Below are 23,200 nucleotides of genomic sequence, written 5' to 3'. Positions count from 1 at the left end.
ACTCCAGCTTTGCCCCTTCTGTTGCCACGTGGGTCACCTCCCTCCACCTTCATTTCCAACAGGAAAGAGTGAGTCTGTCCAAAGCCAGGTTGAAAGCCTTTTGTGTAAACACTGGCCCTGACTTGGTCATGTGCTCATCCCTGAACCAATCATAGTGGTCAGGGGAGTTCCATGTGCTGATTGGTTTAGGCCCTGGTCACATGATACCCCTCCTCCCTCCCTCCTTCCCTCCCTTCTTCCTTCCTTTCTTCCTCTCTTTTTCCTTCCCTCTCTTCCTCCCTCCCTCTGTTTCTTTCTCTTCCCCCGTCTCTCTCTCTTTCATGTGTATATGAAAAGACATTTTGTGATTATCTCACTGTATTGGTGGCTACACCAGATTGCATTTTTTCAGGTGGCACGTGGGGCACGGGCTAACATTTCTCTTTGATTCCCGAGAACCTCAACATCACAATATCTGTGTCTTGGAGAATCCAGTTTCTGACGGCGTCTGTGGTACCATCCCCAAGAATAACAATGGTGCTTAGCACTGTAAAGACCACTTTGCTGAGTTGTTCTCTCATGTTCTGTGCTCGGGGTGCTCCCCTTGCTTTCTAATCAGATCTTTAGCAGGGGGCCCCGTGTTTCCTCGGGACAATGCACAGGATCTGGTGGAGGCCCTGGTTTTGTGTGTTTTTATGGGACGTCCACAGAAGGGTGCGGGTCCTGGTGTCCTGCCCTCAGATGCTGAAGCAAGCTCTACCCTGCAGTTCCAATTGTCCAGAAGAGAATATGTGGATTTATGACAAACACAGTATAAAGCTCCACTTGGGAACTGGAATGAAATGCTTCAAGGTAGCTCTCGTGGTAGCACCCACTTCACTGCTCTTACTGCCGTGGTGAGTCAGGATGCTTATCGGAAGGTGGGGAAAAAAAGCTTTAGAGAGAAAGTTCTTTTTTTTTTTTTTTTTTTTCCGGTACGCCGGCCTCTCACTGCTGTGGCCTCTCCCGTTGCGGAGCACAGGCTCCGGACGCGCAGGCTCAGCGGCCATGGCTCACGGGCCCAGCCGCTCCGCGGCATGTGGGATCTTCCCGGACCAGGGCACGAACCCGTGTCCCCTGCATCGGCAGGCGGACTCTCAACCACTGCGCCACCAGGGAAGCCTGAGAAAGTCCTTTTAAGATCTGCTTCTAGGCATGCCAGTTCTCATCCTTTGACATCTCCTCACCATGGGCCCGCCATCTTGCTTCCACAGGCAAGTGTGTAGACTTCCAAGTGTATAGACTGAGGGTTGGGGAATTGCCAGAGAGAGAGTTGGGGGCTGTTTTATCAGAAGGTGGGTAAACTGACATGCACTACTGGGGGTCTGGGTAAAGTCCTAGCCCCACTTGTCCCCAGGCTCACCCTTAAGATGTCACCCTTGATCGCCTCTGAGGGGCCAGGGACCACTGCACGGGGAGGGTCCCATCCTACCTGGCAGACCCCCATCCTGCCCTGCATGGGGCCAGCTGTGAGGGAGGGGAAGAAAAGCAGTCACAGAAGCAAAGGGAACATCTGCTGAGTCCCTACGTGGTCTGTCGGCTCTGGGCTGGAGCTTCACACAGCTGGCCCCTGTTCCTCACGGCCGCTATTTGAGGTACGTGTGATCATCTCTGTGTTACACGTAAGAAAACTGACTGTGTCACCGGGCACACGTTTGGCCCCAAGTAATGCAAAACCTGACTCAACCTGACTTAAACCTTCAGGAAGTGTAGCATCTCATGAGCAGGAGCTTTAGTGGTAAGGAGGGTTTCAGGAGCTGCGTGATCAAAGCTCCAGCCTCGTTTCTCTGTGTTTCCCTTGGTTTGGCCTTGCTTTCCTTCAGGGTCACAAGGTGGCCACTGTCAGCAGCTGAGGCCCCAGTTCCAGACTGCAAACTCCTATGGATGGAATAGGAGATGTTGCAAATGACAGAACATCCAATTCAAAGTAGCTTACCTGAAAAAGAAATGTTTTCACATATGGGAGAAGCTACACGAATTTCCTCTGGCTTCAGGCGTGGCTGGATTCAGAGGCTCGTGTGTTGTCAGCAGCACGTAATCTCTTCCTGTCTCTTGGCCTTCTTCTGTGGTCTTACATCTCTGACATCTTGCTACCTAGATTGCAATGCACCGAGCAGGCTGACAGCAATTCCAGGCTTACATCCTTCTGTCTCAGGAGGAAAGGCAGAAAATGTGTGGGTGCTATTCTCTTCTCTCCTGGTTCAAACTACAGACCCGGGGCTGATTCTCACTGGCCTGAGCCAGTCGCTCTGGATGAGATAAGCAGGACCCACGTCACATGCGCGTCCACAAAGCTGGGATAGACGCGGTCCTTCCTGATCAGCATGAACTGCGAGTCAGAAAGGTTTGATCCCCAAATAAGAATGGCAGCACTGTCTCCAGAGGAAGAGGAAGGGGTGTTAAGGGCTAGGGGCAAAGCCAGAGGGTATTTAGGGGGAGTCTTCCTGCGGCAGGAGGCCCCCAGCCGGCCACGGCATTAGGTCCCTTTCACCCTCAGGACCCTCCTCCCCGGTCAGGGTTTAAGGTCTGGCGGGATTGGGGCCTGGAGATTGTCGCCTACGTCCCATGCTCTGACTTTTCAGGTTTGGGAAGAGAGGCGGGTGACAGACAGTATCCTCCCTGTTTAATGAGTTTTGCTCTTAAAGCTGATGACAGTGCAATTGTATACCGTCTGCCTGACTACAGACTGAGTCAGCACCGTGCAAAGGGCTCACTTTGAGAGAACCTGGTCCACGCAACTAATCCAGCAGATTGGCATGTCTTTATAGGAAGGAGGGAGGGAGGGAGGGGAGGGAGGGAGAGGGAGGAGGGGGGGATAGGGAGGGAGGGAGGGAGGGAAGGAAGGAAGGGAGGAAGGAAGGGAGGGAGGGAGGGAGGGAAGGAGGGAAGGAAGGAGGGAGGGAGGGAGGGAGGGAGGGAAGGAGGGAGGGAAGGAAGGAAGGAAGGAAGGATGAATGTTGATAAACATAGTTCATGGAATATAAACACTCCCCAAGGAGTGATGTCATCAGCTTCTGCTCCATGGGGCCAGGTTCTACTCGACGACCATCTTCTTGATTCACCAGCCCAGGCAGAGCTCCCAGCCACTAAAGAGTGGGTTGCAGAAAAAGCTTCTAAAGAAACATTAGATGGTTCCCAAATGGAATAAATTGAGGGATCTTCTGGAGGACGTGGATCTGCCCACATCTGCCTGCCTCTGGGAGAAGTTGCCATGCACACATGGGAGCCGGGCAGTTGTTGGGTAAAAAGATTGGGAAGCTGGATCCATTTGGCCCTGAAAACGAACGTATCTAAAGTAGTATAAGTTTCTAATTTTCCTCTAGAGCTGGGGTCAGCGAACTTCGTTTGTAAAGGGCCAGATAGTTGATATTTTCAGCTTTGCAGGCCATCTGATCTCTGCTGCAACCCAGTTGGACCACTCTACCATTTTATCAGGAAAGCAGCCAGAGATGACCCATACATAAATGTGTGTGGCTGTGTTCCAATAAAACTTTATTTATAAAAACAGGCAGTGTGCCAGATTTGGTCATAGTTTGTCAACTCCTGACCTAGACCAAAGAAACTGTAGGAACAGTTAGTTGCCTGAGTCAGGAAGCTGGTATTTTTTTAAAGTCGGTTTTACTAAATCATAACCTATGTACAATGAAATGCACATTTAAAGTGTACAGTTCAAACAGTGTTGACCACCAACCCCCCAGTCAAGATACAGAACATCCCTGTTGCCATTTGCTATTGACCGCACCCTCCACATAGCCACCTGTTACTCTGACTGCCATCCTACAGATTGGTCTGGACTGTTCCAGCATTTCATATGAATGGACTCCTGCAGTGTATTCTCATTTGGTCTGTAGAAGCTGGTATTTGAAGCCCTTCTGGTCTGTTTAAGGAATCTCTTTGGTCACTGTTGTGATTTTCAACTGTATCTGAGTTCTCTGACACACTGCCCTTCAAAAGGCAAAGGTGGGGCCTTGTTCCTTGGCCCTGAAATGTGGGCTAGACTTAGCAACATGCATGGAGGGGCAGGATGTGGTGGGAGTGATGAAAGTGACTTCCGGGGTTGGTCACAGCCTCTGGTTCTGCCTGGTTCTCTTTCTCACTCTGAGGGAGGCCAGCTGCCATGCGAAGAGGATGCGCAAGCAGCCTGAGGAGAGGCCCGCGTGGGGAGGAACGGAGGCCTCCTGCCAGCACCTAGGACCCAGGTGCCAGCCAAGGGAGGGAGCCTCCTTGGAACTGGATCCTCCAGCCACAGTCAGGCCTTCAGATGACTACGGTCTTGGCTGACATCTTGACTTCAATGCAGTAAAAGGTCCAACCAAGCTGCTCTAGAATTTCTCACTCACTTTATGTGAGAGAAAAAAATGTTTATTGTTGTTTGAAGACACTAAATTTTGGGGTGATTTATTATGCAGCGATAGATTACTAATACCGTCACTGACACATTGAGTCCATCTATCCCTCCATCCATCCATCCCTCCATCCATCCCCCCATCCATTTACTTATTCATTTCTTCATTCAACAAATATTGATTTCTTTAACAAATTGTAAACAAGTTATAAAGTGTAATGAAATTTAGAAAGGTTTCTATAAAACTTGGTAAGATATTTTTGAGGGCAAATGCTTCCTTTACAGAGTGTGCTTTAGTTACCTAACAACAGTGATTTTTTTTTGGATTTATTTATTTTTTATTGAAGTATAGTTGATTTACAATGTTGTGTTAGTTTCTGGTGTACAGCAAAGTGATTCAGTTATACATTTATATACATATTATTTTTCATATCCTTTCCCATTATGGTTTATTACAGGATATTGAGTATAGTTCCCTGTGCTATACAGTAGAACCTTGTTGTTTATCTATTTTATATATCGTAGTTTGTATCTGCTAATCCCAAACTCCTAATTTATCCCTCCCCACCCCTTTCCCCTTTGGTAACCATAAGTTTGTTTTCTATGTCTGTGAGTCTGTTTCTGTTTCATAAATAAGTTAATTTGTGTCATATTTCAGATTCTACATGTAAGTGATATCGTATGGTATTTGTCTTTCTCTTTCTGACTTACTCCACTTAGTTTGATAATCTCTAGGTCCATCCATGTTGCTGCAAATGGCATTATTTCGTTCTTTTTTATGGCTGAGTGGTATTCCGTTGTACACATGCACCACCTCTTCTTTGGCCATCCCTCTGTTGATGGCCTTTTAGGGTGCTCTAACAACAGTGAGTTAATAGCTAACCCTGAACTGTGAACGGTCCTCTTTTGAGCATGTTCTTAACATTAACTTTCATTACTGTCCCCATTTTGCCGATGAGGAAACTGGCTCACTGAAAGGTTGAGTCACTTGCCCCAAGGCCCCATGGTCAGTAAGTGGTGGAGCTGAATTAGAACCCAGGGCCCACAGGCTTCATCACTGTGCTGTACGCTTCCCTCCCCCCTCCCTTTGCTTGTCCCCAGGGAGACATTTGCCACGCATCTGTGGGTCTACCTGCTTCCACGTCTGTCACTCTGCAAGGCTTGTGCTCCTCCAGGCCAGAGACCATGTCTTTTCTGTCTGTGTGGTACTGGACCCAGAGCAGGACATCAACAACTGTGTGCTGACCGACTCACCAGCTGGAACCAGGAGATGGATGGACGTGGCATGCACTGCACTAAGAAATCCCAGGGGATCCTGAATAGCCGTGGCACTGCCCATCTGCTCTAGTGTGAGACTCTGTCCTGCCCGCAGAGGCAGATGGCCCCAGAGCCTGCTCTCCTGGGCTGGATCACAGCTCAGAGCGCAGGGAGCCCCAGAATAAGAACACTACTCCCCCGACTTGGCAGCCCAGAGCCGGCTGACTGGGGTCCGGGATGAGCTCTGTTTACCTTGGAAGGCCCGACCTCTTTTGTAACATTCACCCATTGTTGCCAGGAGCCCAAAAATACCTTTATTAATGGAAAAACGGGATGACTCCACAAAGAAATATTTTGACAAGCCCAGAGGAGCCGGTGGGAAGGTTCAGAGCACATCCTCAGGAAGCTGGGGCTTCTTATCTTCTAGGGAGCCCGGCGGGGGCAAGGGCAGCGTGCTTCTCCTGCCGCGTTTCCGTGCGGGACTCCCGGGCACAGCTTACTGGGCTGGTGGCTCCTGCACCGTGGCCTGGTCCGCGCCCCACTCAGATGCAGCCCCCGGGACCCTGCGGCATTACCTTGAGTTACTGCCCCATCCGGGTGTTCTCTTTCGTGGCCCATTTCCTCTGACTGCAAATGAAGGATTGGAGCTGCTTCTAGACATCTTTCTGGGCTCCCAGGTACCTACCAGTGTCTCCTGGGAGAGGGAGGTTCCAACTGCTTTTCTAGTTCTTCATGGAGACCAAAGGGCTCAAGTAAGGAGTGTCTTCCTACAGCTGCACTCACAGAGCCTAAGGCTCCCTAATATGTAGCAGGTGCTATTTTAAGCACCCTTATGTGTGCTAACTCTTCACAACAGCTCTCCCATTGGGTAATATTACTCCCATTTTGTAGATGAGGAAACCAAGGTACAGAGAAGATAAGTAGCTTGGTCACAAAACTGGGGAGAGGCAGAGCTGGGATTTGCACCCAGGCCAGCTGGCTCTGGAGCCTCTTTTTTTTTTTTTGAAATTATTTATAATTTTTGGCTGTGTTGGATCTTTGTTGCTGCGTGCGGGCCCTGTCCAGTTGCGGCGAGCAGGGGCTACTCCTCGTTGCAGTGCGCGGGCTTCTCGTTGCCGTGGCTTCTCTTGTTGCGGAGCATGGGCTCTAGGCACGTGGGCTCCGGTAGTTGTGGCTCACGGGCTCTAGAGCTCAGGCTCAGCAGCTTCGGCGCATGGTCTTAGCTGCTCCGTGGCATGTGGGAGCCTCCTGGACCAGGGCTCAAACCCCTGTCCCCTGCATTGGCAGGCGGACTCCCAACCACTGCGCCATCAGGGAAGTCCCTCTGGAGCCTCTTAACCCCACGCATGGCCATCTTCTGAAGCACATATCTGATCCATGTTACTCAGTGTCTCTGTACTCGATGTCTTTATACTCTTAAAGTGAAATCCATATTGACTAGGAAGCAAGTTCAGCTGTTGTACCAAAGATCCACAAAGAGCAGGAGATTCAACAAGTTAGATTTTTTTTTTTTTTCTTAGAAAAGAACCTGGGTGGGAGGTCCAGGGTTGATATGGAGGCGCCATGATCCTCAGGGGCCTGAGCTCCTTCCATCTGGCATATTTGTCTTCATTAACACAGTTTCTATCTCATGGCCCAAAATGGCTGCTTGAGCTCCTACCTTCAAGTCTCCATTTTAGCAGGAAGGGGAGAAGGGGCTCATATGTCCTGTCTCTTTAAGGGTTTGATTCCAGGCTCTTCTGCCATGTGACCTATGGTAAGTCATTTAATGTCTTTCATCATCTTTGAAAAAAAAATTGAATTTCTTTCAAAGGTTATGAGGATTAGATGAGTTAATACATGTCAAACTCTTGGAAAAGGGCAAAGTGTAAACCCTCAGTAAATTTTAGCAACTATTATTATTGATGCCGTTTAGATGACACTGTTCCTGACAGCCCCCACCCCCACCCCCGTGACTAGGTTATGTTGCTCTCTCACGTGTTTTTTGGCTCCCCAAGCCTCTCCCATCACAGCACTAGAACCCCGCTTTATAATGTGTGTTGACCTTTCTTGTCCCCACTGGATGGAGAGTTCCCCAAAGACATGCCCTCTCTGTCTTGTTTTCTCACTGTATCCCCAGCAACAAGTTCAGGACCACAAGGCAGGTGGCCAGAAAACTTGTTGAATGTATGAAAGAATGAATATTTCCAGTGACAGCAGGTTCACTACCATAGAGGAGACTTCCTCAGGGCTTTTGCACATGCTGTTCCCTCTGTTCTGAATGAGTTCCCCAGCTAGCTGCATAGCTAGTTCTCGTACTTCATTCAGTTCTGCTCGTGTCACCTCTTCAGTGAAGCCCTCCCTGACCACCCTGGTTAAAACTGGCTCCTTTCCCCATCATAGCTCCACTTTCTGTTTCTTCCTTGGCATATATCACCACTCATCCATGTCGTCTGTATTCATGTGTTCTCTCTTGATCTCCCCCCTGGACTGTAAGCCCGATGAGGACAGCATCCTGTATCTGGTTTTCTCATGGCTGCATTCCAGTGCCCAGAATATTGCAGGTACGTGACAATATTTGTGAAACGAATAAACAAAGCAACAAGACAGGTCTATTGATTTTTAAAATATGAGGAGAAAAATTCTAGGTATATGCACCTCAGTCCCTTTTTTTTTTTTTTTTTAACAAAAGGCCTGAATGTTTCAAGCTTAGCTCTCAGAAGAATGCAAGCGAGATAAACCTTTCCTTCTCCCTGCCTTTCTCTCTTCTGCCGGCAGAAGGAAGCCAAGCCGATTCCCTCTCCCTCCACGTCAGCTCTCCAGCTTCTAGGAAAAACTTCCCCCACCCTGCGGGCCTGGGGCATCCCGAGGGCTGCCGCTGGCCTCTTGTCACACCCCGGTTCAGCAGCCGAGGGAGCCCCGCGGAGGGGCAGGCTCTCGCTGGAAACTCGCTGTCAGCAGCCCGGTGAGCTGGCAGAGAACGTCGGGGGTTCTCTCCAAATGCCTCGGAAATCTCCCTGTTGGGTCACATTCCGGCTTGAGGGACCCTGGGATAACCAGGGCTCTGGGTTGGCAGCCAGCGGCTGATTGGGAGGTAGCAAGATTCAGCACTTCTGAGTTGGAAAAAGCGGTGCTGGGTATTATTTTGGGAAGAGTCAGTCATGAGAACCTCCAAGAGCAGATCAGGGAGGCTATTAAAAGCAAGACAATGTATTTTAAAATGAACCAGGCCGGGGAGACACCTCGCTCCCTGCCACAGCCAGGGAACTGGGAGTTCTTTCCGGATGAGGTGAACCTTTCCATCGCTTGGAAACGGGGGAAGCCTGTCCAGCTACCCAGCCACCGCCCCGTCCCTCCTTCCCTGCCAACCCCAGCTGAGCATCTCCTCCGTCTCCTCGGCCACGTGACAGAGTGAGGGTCCTCCCCGGCCAGCTGAAAAGGTGGCCAGACACTCAGGCCTGCCTGCCATTCATTCAACAAACCTTGAGAGGACCTGGGAGTACGGCTCCGGGGCCAGGCTGCCGCTATCCAAGTTCACGCTGTCTGCTCCTTACTATTTGGTGACCTTGGGTCTCTGTGCCTAAGTTTCCTCACCTGCAAAATGGGGATAATAGTAGTCTTCCTCCTACAGAGTTGTCGTGAGGACCAAATGAATTGGTATATAAGGAGGGCTTGGGAGGGAGCCTGTCAGAGAGACATCACTCAGTAGACATATGATAGGATGATTTACTGAGTACCACCAGTTCCAGACATCATTCCAAGCCCCAAGTAAGACAGGCAATGGTCCTCTTTTCCTAGTCTGAGTCGTAACCAAGTAAACAAACTGATGAGACAACTTTACATTCTGTTATTTACTCATCAAAGCTTTTTGAGGCCCAGCCAGCTGCCAGGCATCGTTTGGTGCTGGGGAGGCAGCAGTGAATAAAACAAAGTCCTGCCCTTGTAGAGTTTATAGTTTAGTTGGGAGGCAGGGGACATATGCGATAGACAAGTGAATCTGTAATTTATTTGTGGTAAGCGGTGGATGCGCTACAGAAATACAACAGGTGTTGTGATTGAGATTTGTGGGGCGGGGCTGGGCTTTAGGGCAGAGGAGCAGATCTTAGAGATGAAGGTCATGGAAGAATGTGTTCATAGGGTGACATCTGAACCGAGACCAAGAGGATGAAAGAAACCGGCCATGAGAGGTCATGGCACAAAGGGTTCCAGGTAAAGGGGTAAGGAAGCGCGAAAGCCACGAGGCGGGACCAGGGAGGAAAGGACCGTGAGGCTGGAGCAGGTGAGTGAATGGGAGAGGGAGGGAGATGAGATTGGACACGTGGGTTGGGTCAGGTCTTGGGGGCCTTCGTGTTAGTTTGCTGTTCCCTCCAAACCTAGCGGCTCAAAGGAACAAGCGTGTAATATCTCTGTGGGCCTGGAGCAGCTTAGATGGTCCTTGTGGCTGCATCATCTGAAATCTTGGCTGTTGGTAGGAGGCCTCAGTTCCTCACCGTGTGATCTCTCCAAAGTGCTGCTTGAGTGTCCTCACCACCTGGCAGCTGGCTGCCCCCAGAGTGAGTGATCCAAGACAGAAAGGCAGAAGCCACACTTCTTTTATAACCTAGCCTCAGTAGTCACATGCCGCCATTGTGGCAATGTCCTACTGTTACACAGGGTGGGAGGGCCTGGACAAGAACGAGAATGCCCAGGTGGGCACCACTGGGACCTTCTTAGAGGCTGGCTATGACAGCCATGGTGAGGTATCTGGATTGTATTCTAAGAGGGATGGGAAATCCCTGAAGTGGTATCTTTGATTGATCTTGCATAACTGCTGTAAGTAGTGGCAAGATGATAGTAATTTTAGTACAGTTATTGAGTGCTTCCTTTATACCAGGCACTGCACTTAGTGTTTCATTAGACACAACGTCATCACATCCAAATGTCTCCCTAAGACGTTGGTACGGCTCCATTTTACAGATGAGGAAGCTTGCAACCTCCCCAAAGAAATGCTATCCAAGGCAAGCCCTCCTCCCACTGGAGGCCCGTGGAATTACCCAAGTAAAGAGAAAAGAGCGGGGATAGGAGGAGAGAGGAAGCAGCCCGCTGGAAGGCCCTGTAGCGAGGAAGGACACAGATGATTGGGGCCTCTGAGTACTTCTGGAGTTCAAAGGTGTCAGAGGTGAGCGATGAGGCTGGAAGGGGTGGGGTGAATTTGATAGGTCTTAGTAGACCACAAGTGGGATTCTGGACTTTATGCTAAAGGTAATTATAATCCAGTGGAGCAACTGAATTGACACTTGAGAGGCAGCGTTGCCTGGTGGGTCGGAACCCGGGCTCTAGAGTCAGGTGCTTGGAGTTCTAATCCCATCTCTGCCACCTACTGGCTGTGCAACCTAGAGCAAGCTGCATAACCTCTCTGTGCTGCAGTTTCCTCCTCTGTAAAATGATAATCCTAGGATTATTGAGAGGAGTCAATGAGTTCATACCTGCCCCACAGCAAGTACTCAGTAACTGGTCACGTGATAAGAGATCAGTAACCCTCACCATTCTGGTTTTATACATCTGGGTCTGTCCCACTTTCTGTGTTTGAGACATGTGGGAGTCCAGACCAATTCTAACTGCTGTCTACCTTCCAGCCATGAAGGGGTTGGCGGTCAAGGTGACCGACAGGTGAGGATGACACTTGGGCTATAAACGCAGTGAGAGGACCAGTGGGTTCTCTCCTTGAAGCTGCCCAAGTCCTCTTAAATATTCCTGGTGTTGAATCAGTTGTCTGGGTAGCACCAGTAAGTGATGTCTCAGCAGAAATACCTGCGTTTCTTATTTGGGAGGCTGTTGGAGGGAAGAGATTCTAATAAAAGGCTTCCCCGGTGATTCAAGGTCTCCTTCAGCCCAGATGTCTTGCAGTCTCCCTGGACCTTTCTCCCCATCGCCACCTGGACGCCTTCTATTTGCTTTGATTCAGCTTCTCTTTCCTTTTTCCTCATATGCTGGCACGTTCCCACCCCAGCTGAGAGCTTCTATTTTGGGGAGTTTTCGTGGATAATTTTGTGGGCGGAAGCTCTCCCCCCCACCCAGCATCCCTTAAAAAAAGGGAGAGTGCTCGAGAGAAGTGAAAAACAGTGGGTGGTTCAGTTCAAAAGGACAAAATATTTCTTGCCCTGGCACTGGGAGAGGAAAGAAATTGTCTGAGGAACCTAAGAGCAGCTAAACTAAGAAGCTGAAACCTGCAGCCCATAAGGGCAAATTAGGTGACTCAGCTGCCACTACCCCGGCTCCACTCCTTATAGTATTAATGTGCTTTAAAAGGGAAAAATGCTTAACCGTGACAAAGAGTGGGCTCTATAAAAATGTGCCTAATGCTTATTCTACCCAGTTCCAAAAGGCGTCCCCCTCTCGGCACCTGTGGAGACCGGGACTCGCCTCTGAGGCCTGAGCCTGGGTGGGACCGAGTCTAAAATTATCCCCGATAATGAGTCTGGCAGGGGAGGGCCCAGCGTGCTCGTTTCCTGCCTCGCTTCTGGCCTCCAAGACCTCGGCTCCCAGGGAGGCCTCTGGGAGGCAGGGGCCGTGGTGCCAAGAACACGGGCTTTGTGGCCAAATAGAGTTGGGTTCCGATCTGGACTGACTGTGTGAACATCGACTCACGGCGCCTCGGTTTGCTCATCTGTAAACACGGCTCCCAGCGTCAAGCTCAGTGGGATGGTGAAATGGACTCGATGTTGCAAAAAGGCTGCTTCATGCCCGGATGCAGCTGAGTTTAATAAAGGGCAGCCTGGAGTTGCAGGGCGTGGACTGCAGGGTCGAACAGTCTTAATCGTGGCTTAATGACCACTCACTCCTTGAGTGTAGGAAGGCTTAAAGTATCGGGGTGGCCAAAAATTTCTTTCGGGTTTTTCCGGAAGATCTTATCTAACCCTATACACACACATGTATCCATTTTAAGCATTTATCATATACCTTCATGTTCTTAGCCTCACATCCTGACATCAGCTCTTAGGAAGGCACTAATAGTGTCCCCATTTTACAGAGTGGGTAAGTGACTCCAGGGCAGAGCCGGGCGTCTGGTTCTAGAGACAGCACTTTATCCTGCCTCTCAGGTTGCCTAAGCCCCCGTTGCCCTACAGAACTTTCTCCGGTGATGGAAATGTTCTCTTCTGTGCTGTCCAACTTGGTGGCCACTAGCCACCTGTGGCTTTGGAGCACTTGAAATGTGGCTCTTGCATCAAAGAACGGACTTTTAGCTTTTGTTTAATTGTTAATTAAATTTCAAGAACCACATGTGGCTAGAGGCTACCCTCACACACAGTGCTGGGCTCAGCCCTCCCAGTGTCAATGTATTACTTTGCAGGGGGTCAAGGGACAGGAATTGATCGAGGACCTACCTCAGGGCCTGGCACAGAGTAGGTGCTGAGTTAGGAGTTGCTATTCAGAGCACCGCTATGTATGGTGGCTGTCTTCAGAGACGAAGGTTCATAGGTTTGCCTGCCGCGTGGATCACTGCGAGAGGAAGTTGAGTGCTGAGTTTCATTTGTGCGCAAGACTTTCCTGGTTTTGAAACTGAAAGTCCTGCCTCCCAGGAACCACCTCAATCCCAGGCAAACCAGGAAGGTTGGTCACCCTGTTCTTGCCTTAGATGATGGGGTACAGAGTCCTCAGGGGATGGGCCTTCCTCAGTAGGGTTCCTTGAAAAGAATCTCTTCCATGGCCTTCCAGGCTGCACTCCAGGATCTGCCGAGGAAAGCAGCAGGCAAGGCTTCTGCCTTCTCTGTGCCTCGGTTTCTCTTTTGGAAAGTGGGGGAGAAGGCTCCCCTGCTTCTAGGGTGGCTGCAGGGTGTTTGAGGTCAGGTAGGTGGGCAGCTATGGCGGCTCTTTGGGGGGACAGTGTTACTTCAGATGGAGGCCGCCCTGGCTGAAGCGGGCTTTGGAGAGAGGTGGGTGGGCTCGGGGGCTTTGTGGGACCGCGTCTCCAGCAGGAGTCGTCATGTCTGAGAGCCCAGCGAGGCTCCTGTGGGTCAAGGTGTGGAATACAGAGTGGTCCCCCGGATGAAGCCAATGCATCTTCAAGTTCAAGTCTGTAAGAAAGTGGGGAGGGGCTTATGAATCACCCGCCGCGGTGCGGCCCCCAGTTTTATCAGAGCCCCCAACAGCATCCGAAAGGGCCATTTGCAAAGCTGGCTTTATCTGGGGGCTCCCGATTCCCCGCCCTGAGCGGGGGTGAAGAGGCGAATCCAGGCTATGTTCAGGAAAAGCGTTTTGACAGCAGGACCTCCCCACCGGCCTTCCGGGGTCTGTGGCCTGTTGACGGGAGACACGCGTGGCATCCCCTGGACCTTCTTCTGGAGGCTGTGCAAAGTTCATGACATCCCTTCCCTTTATTTTCCTGTTTATTCAGAGCATGTGTAAACACATGGGTTGCCTGGTTTCCGCGTCTCTGTGGCCATTTCATTATTGCTGGAGCCTCTGAGCATCACTGCAAACCTTGGGTTTTCTAAATGAATCTAAAAATAGACCTCTTTGAAAAAAAATCTTGGAGAGTTGACATAAGGCACCGTTATTTATTTCTTTTCCCTCCTCCCCCTCCCCCCGCCTTCTCCCCCCTCCCTCCTCCTCCCCGTCAGCCCTGAGCACAAAAAATCTGGGCAGCCGGAGGCCCCGAGGGACTGGGAAGGGCCCCTGGGCCAGTGTCCGGGGGTCTCGACCACCTGGGGTGTTGATTTGAGCCCTGGGCGGCTTTCTCGGAGAGATGCCCGCTTGGAAAACGGGGGGGGGGGGGGGGGGGGGTTGGGAGTCTTGGGCATGATTTATGCGAAGCGGCAGCGTGCTAGGGAGGCGGCGGCTGGAGCAATCCTTGCAAACAGCCTCCTGGAGCTCCTGCAAGGCCGACTTGGACACTCCCACGCCCCCACCCCCTTCTCCTCGCCGTCGCCCGCATCGCTCCCTCTCCCTGACTTTTCTCCCGAACAATCAGGGACTTGTGCTGGCGGCCGAGGGAGCCACGGAGCTGGCTGGCCGCGGAGGAGGCGACGTCATGGATTCCTGAGTGTGAAGTTTGCAGGAAAGCCCTTAGTTTTGGAGATGGACGGGATCCAGTGGTTTCCATGGCGCTGGATAAACAGGAGGAAACAGTGAGGGAATCCCGTTATTTTACTGCATTGAAAGCCTATAAACACGGAGCGCGGGGAAGGAAGTCGCGTTCCCTCTCGAGTAAGCCGGAGCGCCGAGCCGCGCCGACTCCGCCGCGCCGGGAGCCGGGAGCCTGGAGGCGGGAGGCGCGCAGCTCCCGGGCCGCTCGCAGGCTCCTCGGCCAGGGCAGCCCCGCGAGCATGCTTTAGAGAGGACGGCGCCCCCTTGGCTCCTGGTCTACCCAAACAGACCCCTCTCACCCCGCGCGCCGAAACTCCATCCCCTCCAGATGCAGAGAGAGGCTGCGTTCAGACTGGGGCACTGCCATCCCCTCCGCATCATGGGGTCTGTGGACCAAGGTAACTGACTCCCCCTCTATTCCAGACGCTTCCTCCTCCCACTTCTTAGCCCTTTCCCTTCTGCTCTCTTCCCGGGCAGCGCTTTCAGCTCCTGGCTGAGGTCGCGGGGAGGCCCGGGGACTCCGGTTTCCCAGAGCGCACAGGTAGCGTGGCCGGGAGGAGAGGCGCCCTCTCCCTGGTCAAGGAGGGAGACTGGGGAGCCGACTTCAGACCACTTCCCGCGGGGGCAGCGAAGTGTCCCAAGGCGGGATTCCCCAGGCCAGTCTGTCAAAAAGATTGTCCCCTCCATGGGACACCGGGAGGGATTCTCGCTACTAACCGCGGGCTGCTTAACTATTTCCGCGCTGGGCTTTTGACAGCGGATGCCATTCAGCTGTGTTATTATTATCATCATCATTTTATCATCATCATTATTTAGCTTTTTTTTTTTTTAGGAGAACAGGCTTGGCATTTTACTATTTAGTAAATCTAGTAATGAAGACTTTGCTTTTTAACAGAGCAGCAGATGCTCTGGGACATTTAAACAATTTTCTTTCCCGTTTTTTGATGTGTGTCATGGGTACAGTCCTCCAGCTCCCCCTTTAAAGTGCAATGTACCATCAGTTTGTTTTGCGATCCGATTACACTCTATATTCCGTGTTTCTGTCTCTTTTTCCCTCCTCCTGGAGTTTGTCCTGGAATCATACTACTTGGATATTACGGGAGGGGCTTAACGTATACAAATATGATATGAAGATATCCCATCTGGCCGGGATTGTGGAGGGGTTTAGGCTGTACACTAATGAATCTGACTTTAAAAATGGAAACCAGGCGATGTGATGTGTTTTTCAGAGGCCAGCCCTGCAAATAGTGGGGGGCACTGCCTGGAGGGCAGGGCTGCAAGAGTTAAATGAAATAAATATGCGTAGGAGGAGTTAGCTTCGTGTCATAAAATCAGAGTTGAATGTAGGTTTTGTGCTCTGCGTGGCTGATTAAAGTTCTGGTGAGGGGGGAGAAATGACAATTTCAGTAAATAAACCTAAGGGGCTTTTTTTTGAAAACCGGAATGGGACCAAATGCCTGAGGTTAGGTAGATGGTGCGCTTTGCCACAGAGGACCTCAGTGACATATATTTTTAGTTGAGTTGCGCTTTTGAAAGCAAGACCCTGCCAGCGCCTTGAATGTTTTAACTGGTACCAGTTTATCCTGTTCTCTGCTAGTGGTTAAGCTTATGACATAATGGCCAAAAAATGTTACTAATATTGCATCACCTGTAAAAGGGATGCTCTGAGACAGGCGACAGATATATTAAGGACGCGAATTGGTTTTTATTGCCGTATACACTGAAACACAGTATTTGATGTTACGATGGTGGGAGGACAGACTAACGCCAAATTTAGGTCAATTTGGAGAGAGAGAGCGAGAGCTGGGAAGAGAAATTGGACGTCTGTTTTACTGTGTGATCTCACACAAGCTTCACATTTTGTTGACGCTGCTACACCTCTGCTCCAGGTTTGTGAACTTGGTCCTCTCTCAATGTTTTGAAGTGAAGTGTGTGTATTCTGTGTGTGCATGTGCATCGCCTAGCCTCCCCAGCCCACGCTCATGTGTGCAGGGACTGTGAGAATGTGTGTGCCAGTTTGTGTGTCCACATGTGGGAGACAGGGCACCGCATTGTTCCCGGCAAACGACGCTTGGCATGCCAGAGCAACTGGGCACACAGAATGCAACTCCAGGCATCAAAGGTAGCTGGAGTGAGAGGCACTTCAACCGTGCCCTGCACTGGGGCCTCCTGAGGGAAACCCAAATGGCCCTTCAAACTCAAACACCACCACGAGTGTAGGGGCAGGTCTGAGGGTGCCTGCAGATGGGTGGGGTCATTAAATAGCAAATAGAAATATTTGCATGGCAAGAAAATACTGACCTTGCTGTGCAGTTTTGGGTCAAGGGCCTGGGAAAAACTGAAGATCTGAAAGAGGTGTGTTCAGTTTTATCTGAAGTGGGATGATGGAAAGTATTTCAGGAATAAACAAACCCAGGGTGAGCTCTGCTCACTCCCAGACCCGAACTCCCTGCCTTCTGCCTGGGTTAGGATTTCTGCTTAGCTACATTGCAGCTGTGTGATCTTAGGCGAGTGACTTAACCTCTCTGGGCCTCTGTTTCCACATCTGTAAAATGGAGCCAATAATAATGTCTCCCTTAACAGAGATTGTGAGAGTCAGTGAGGTAGCACACGTAAAGCATCTAAAATGCTGCCGTGCTTATAGTCAACGCTGGATAAACGTTAGCTGCAATTCCTATTGAAAATGCAAAACAATAACTTGTATTGATAGAGAAACTGGATTTCATGGCAAAAATTCTTTGAAGAGATGCAGTACTTTAAACCTTTCATCAAGGGACTTTATAACTTATTGGAGCTTCACGGTGACACAGATGGGGCTAAGATTATGGCTTGTGAAGCCTCCATTTCCTTACCTGCAAAAGGGAATAGTGATGACCTCACAGGGGTGTCATGAGCATCGTATGAAATCATGCATATAAAACACTTACCTCTGGGCTTAACGTGCAGTTAATACACGCTGGATGTTATTATTTTCTGACAGTTGAGGATGAGAGCCAGCGTCGCCCGTGGTCACACAGTAAGTTCGTAGCACAATGCCTGGCGCACGGTAAGGGCTCTGTTGCCTTCCGCAGGGGTAAGAGCAGCCACATTATGAGTATGGACTGGAAGCAGCAGGGCGAAGTATTTTGCAAGTATCAAGCCTTTTAATTGTCAGGGCCACTGTACACCACAAGTGCTGTGATCAGTGTCTCCTTCGCAGAGGAGTGGAGAGAGGCACAGAGAGGGGCAGTAACTGGCTGAGTGCTACCTAGCAGGGAACTGGTAGAGACTGTAATTCGAACCCAGGCCCTTGGCCACATGCTCTGCTGTCTCTGGAACTTACTAATGTTATCATAATTTTTAATCACATCATTTGACAGACGAGGAAACTGAGGCAGACCAGAGCCTTGTACTGGGCTTTTTTGCCAACACCGTGTTGTTCCTTGACATATCCTGGAAGAGAAGGAAGTGTGGGAGGATGTGGAGCGTATGACCATCATTTAGAGACGGGGAAACTGAGGCAGCCACTGATTTGTCCCAAGCGGAGGGTGAGTCAGGGAGAGCTCCTTGCCTCACCTCAGGGAAGTGAAAGCACAGTGTTTCCATTTCCACTAGCGGAAGAAAAGTCCCCATATGGCCAGGAGGCTGTAAAGCCAGCTCTACTTTCTGTCCACACAGAACTGAGACCCCATCCAAGGGCCCCTCCTCCTGGCTGAGCCCCTCCCTGGCTACCCAGATGGCCCCTCCTCCAGCAAGGCCTTCCGGGTCTCTCCTTCTCTTCCCAGAACTTCAGGGAGAATCACTTACTTTCCCAGATGCTCCTCCGACTGCCTTTATTAAGACTTTCCTCAGCTGGGTTGTAAGCTTCCTGAGGACAGGGCCAGGTCTCCTGTTTCTGTGAACCTCCGGTAGATCCCAGGTAATGTTTCTACACCCAAGACGTCAACAGCTTGAGATCTGAGTGAGGGGTTCAAATCTTGACTCTGCCACTTGCTGGCTGCATGACCTCGTGCAAGTAACTTCACTCTCCTGTGCCTCAGTTTCCCCACATATAAAAAAGTGATAGTAATATTGGTTAATATATTGAACAACTGAAGTATCAACCAATCAGCACAGCAGAAGCGGGGTCCCAAGAGACTCCCCTGCTGGGCAAGGCTTTAACCCTTTATTTGCTGAATTGTAGAGAGGGTCTCAAGGCAGCAGAGGCCCTTGAAGGGGGGAGGACAGCCATCATTTACCAATCTATGGAGAGTTTCAATCTTTTAGTAAACAATATGAACCTCAAAGTGCCCACTTAATTACTAAGTGCTGTTATTATTAGTGTACAATTCGTTAATTCAATATTTATCCCCACACACACACCCCCAAAAATCCAACCTAAAAAACCAGTTACCAAGTGCCTCCCCACACATATTCTCATTGGCTGGCTCTCTCTTACTACACACACGAGTGATTATTTCACTTCTCAACCTGGAAGAAGCCAGGCAGGTTCCTAGTTTTGTTCCTTTGCTAGAACAGGAGTTTGAGACTCCGACTGCCCAGACTAGAGAGGAGGCCTCCTCTGGGCTCCCCGGGCCTCCACCCTGGCGCTGCCCCACCCTGTACTCATCACACTGGTGGTCGTTGTCCGTGCCCTGTCTCTGTCTTCCTCCAGACTTGAACTCCGGGAACCAGAAACCACAACTGTCTTATTCACCCTTGTGGCCCCAGTGCCTGGAACAGTGCCTGCTACTTAGTAGGTGCTCAGTACTTTCTTTGTTCAATGGATGGAGGAATGAATGAATGAATGAATGAGGCACAGTAGGGGTGATATGACCTGTTAAGGCCACAGAATTAAGACTTAAACTCTGGGGGCTTCCCTGGTGGTCCAGTGGTTAAGGCTTTGCCATCCAACACAGGGGTTGTGGGTTCGATCCCTGGTCGGGGAGTTAAGATCCCACGTGCCAAAAAACATAAAACAGAAGCAATATTGTAACAAATTCAAAAAAGACTTTAAAAATGGTCCACATCAAAAAAAATTATATAAAAAAGACAAACTCTGAAGCACGGTGCCATCTTTCTGGCTCACTCGCTTCTGCCTCCTTTTGACAGTGACAGAGGTTTTGACTTCCATGTTTTCCCACCAAGGGCTGGTGACCTAGGCGGGCTTCGTGCTGGGTCACCTACCAGGCACACGCCCTCGTGTTGTTCTCTGGAATGAGTCAGCCCCAAACAACAAAAACCGCAGCCCGCACTTACTGTGTGCCACGCATGTGCCAGGCCCCATCCCCAGAGCTTCCCACGGGCCGCCTCATTGGTCCTCAACCAGTTATGACCCCATCTTGCACAGGGAGGGGTAGCCACCGCCCCAGGGTCACATCGCTAATTGCAAAGCATGGAACCAATCGCACTCCACCATGTTGATCCCTGTTAGGCTGAATAATCATAGCGGAAGGGGATCTGTTCTCCCTACCAGACACGTACTGTAGGGCCAGGCACTTTACAGATATTCTCTCAGTGGATTCTCACAAAACAACCTGAGAGGCTGGTACGGAATACGATCCTCCCATTTCAGGAGCAGGAGACCAAGACAGGGCGCGAGCAAGGCATTTAGAGGACAGAGCTGATGCCCACAGCTCAGCATTTAAGGGCCGCACGGGCCTATCTCTCCTGCTTCCTGCAGCAGGATCACCCGGCCAGACGGTGAGCTGGAGAGAGGGGCTGCAGCCCCTCCAGGAGCCCGCCCTCCACAGTTTGCAGTGGGAGTTCCTCCTGCCTTCCACCTTGCCTTTCTGGGCCGCTCAGGAGCTCCTGGCGGCCCCCATCCCTTCCCTTTCCGGTTGGAACCTGCCAACAGAGACTCATTTCCGCAGAGCCTCTTTCAGTGGCCAAAGCCCCGCCGGGTGCTTCTTTGGCTCCAGCGCTCCCATTTCCGGTGCGGCCCGTGCTGTCAGAGCCAGTCCGCGCCAGTCTGCTTACTCCCTGGCACGGTCCGCTTCTTCCCTCTGCCTCGGCCGTGCCGGTCCTTCCACCTGGGGTCCCCGCTCCATTTTGTCACATCTTTCTTCAAGGCCCACCTCATTCCCATCTCCTCTTAGAAGCCCCCTTGACCATTGAATTCATCTTCATCGTTTTGAGCATCTACTCTGTGCCAGTAACCCACCAAGATGCTGGGGATAAAGTGAACAAGACTGCTGGTGTCTGCCCTCACCAGGCAAACATCAAGGGAGCAAACCAGGAATATCCACTATAGTGTGGAGTGGTGTTAAGTGCTGGAGACCAAAATAGGGGGACAGGGCTGCGAATGACTCAGTATCTACGGGTGTGTAGTGCGTGGGTGTATGAGTTTCCTGTGGCTGCCATCACAAATTACCACAAACTGGGTGGCTTAAAACAACAGAGATCTACTCTCTCATAGTTTCAGAGACAAAACGTGTGAAATCAAGGTGTCAGCGGGCCGTGTTCTCTCTGAAGGCTCTAGGGCAGGATCCTTCTGTATCTCTTTTAGCTCCTCGTGGCCCTTGGTGGTCCTCGGCGTTCCTTGGCTTTTGCTGCATCCCTCTGTTCTCCGCCTTCTTCCTGTGTGTACGTGTGTTCCGTCCTCTTCTTGTAAGGACACCAGTCATTGGATTAGAGCCGTTAGCCCTAAGGACTTCATCTGAACTTGATCATATCTGCAAAGACCCTCTTGCCAAATAAGATCACAGTCACAAGTACCTGAGGTTAGGGCTTGAACATATTTTGGGAGAGGGAAATCGTTCAACACACAAGAGTAGGGATTGGTAGTTCACACTGCATGGCCCCCTCCTCTCTAAAGAGACGTCTTATTCATTGACCTCTGAGTGGTGAGGCATCTGCCTGTACAGGATCTGCGGGACAAGCATCCCAGGCAGAAGGAACAGAGAGTCCGGAGGCCTTGAGGAGAGACATGTGCTTGGGGTAGTCAATGAACAGCCAGACCAGTGTGGCAGGAACAGAAAGGGGAAGAGGGGAAGTGTGATAGGAGACAGATTGAGGAAGCAAGGCAGAGCAGGACCCAGCAGGATCTTGTGAGCAGTGTGAAGTTCATTCTCATGGTAATGGGGAGGCGTTGGGGAAATTGGAAGCAGCAGAGGGTGTGAGCTCATTAGCCTTTTCGTAGGCTCCAACTGACCTTTAAGTGGAAAATGTCCTTTAGCCAGGTAAGAGTGGATGCTTAGGATACAGGTGCGAGGCTATGATGGCCACAGGTGGTGGCCTGGGCAGGAGATGACAGGAGCTGGGACCAGTGTGGGGAGGAGGAAGTGGGGAGGAGTTGGTACTTCTGTACCAACTGTCTGTAGAGCGTTCTCCTTTTCGGTTCTCAGACTGTGTTCCCTTGAGCCCCGGGGTTCTGCAGGGATGGTCCCTGTCTTTGGCACCTGAGGGTAGATGCTATTAATTTTGTGAATGATATGAACTGTTTCCAATGGGTCTTCCTCTTGGCCCAGCCTGGATTCCCCACGCCAGCTCCCCTTTCCCTCTCTGCTATCACTGGGAGTTGTAAGACTTTTCGCAGCGTTTCATCTTGGTCCAAAAATGTCCCTTAGTGCATCCACACTTAGCTAATAACCCAGGAACAGTGTGACTCAGTATCAGACTGGTGTGGGACAAAACCACTTCCGTGGTGGCATGTGTGTCTTCAAAAGTAACATCACAACCTACTCCGTGCCTTAGTTTCTTTAACTGAACAGCGGGGGTGATAGTAATCTTTACACATGGCGGGTGCTTTGAGGTTTGAAGATCACGGCTGTGATGCTCTCAGTGTGTATAAAGCGGTCAGTTCCTGTTAGCTGCCATTTACACTATTATTTTATTGTTTTAAATTCAAGTTGTTACTTTCCTTCAGCCTACTAACCTTCAAGTGTCCTTTCTGATTGGGATAAATCCATTTCCTACCAAATCTTTGGGGTCTTTTCTGGATGACCTAGTTCAATCACTCAACCAATGAGTTCAGAAGGGTTTGTGGAGGACCTGCTATTGCAAGACACTGGCTAGGTGGTGTGGAGAATATCCAAGATATATAAGAAGCTCTCATTTGCATTTGAAAGTCAGATAAAGATTTTTTTTTTCCAAAGTCAGATAAAGAGACAATTGTGTGTGAAGCCATTTACATGCAAAGGAACTAAAAGTTTCCATGAAGTCTAATGGCTGTGCTGATAGAGGAGTTTAAGAGAGAGAGGGCAAGAGCCGATGCCATGTGCTTTCTGGGGGGGCGTGGGAGGGTGGGAGATGCTCTGGGGTGTGATTGTGCTGGAGGGAGGCTGGTGGAGGGTGGCCTGGAGATCCCTGAAGTTAGCTTGCTTGTGTGCGTCACTCCCTGACTTCAAAGATTATGAAATCGACACAGATGTTCGAGTCTGCAAGACCAGGGCAGGAGAGAGGCTGGAGATGAGCATCACGATACTGGGGGTGCGGTCATCTAGGAAGACAGCCTGGCTGACAGAAGGGTGATGGCGGAGAGAGGGAAAAGGCAGACGGTTGAGAAATAGTTGTGGGGCTGGGCAAAGACTAACCAATGCTCCATTCCCTAACTAATCCACCCTCTGCTGCCTGCCA

This window comes from Tursiops truncatus, chromosome 15 (assembly GCF_011762595.2).
Source record: "Tursiops truncatus isolate mTurTru1 chromosome 15, mTurTru1.mat.Y, whole genome shotgun sequence".
In the NCBI taxonomy this organism is placed as follows: domain Eukaryota; kingdom Metazoa; phylum Chordata; class Mammalia; order Artiodactyla; family Delphinidae; genus Tursiops; species Tursiops truncatus.
This window is presented reverse-complemented; position numbering follows the sequence as displayed.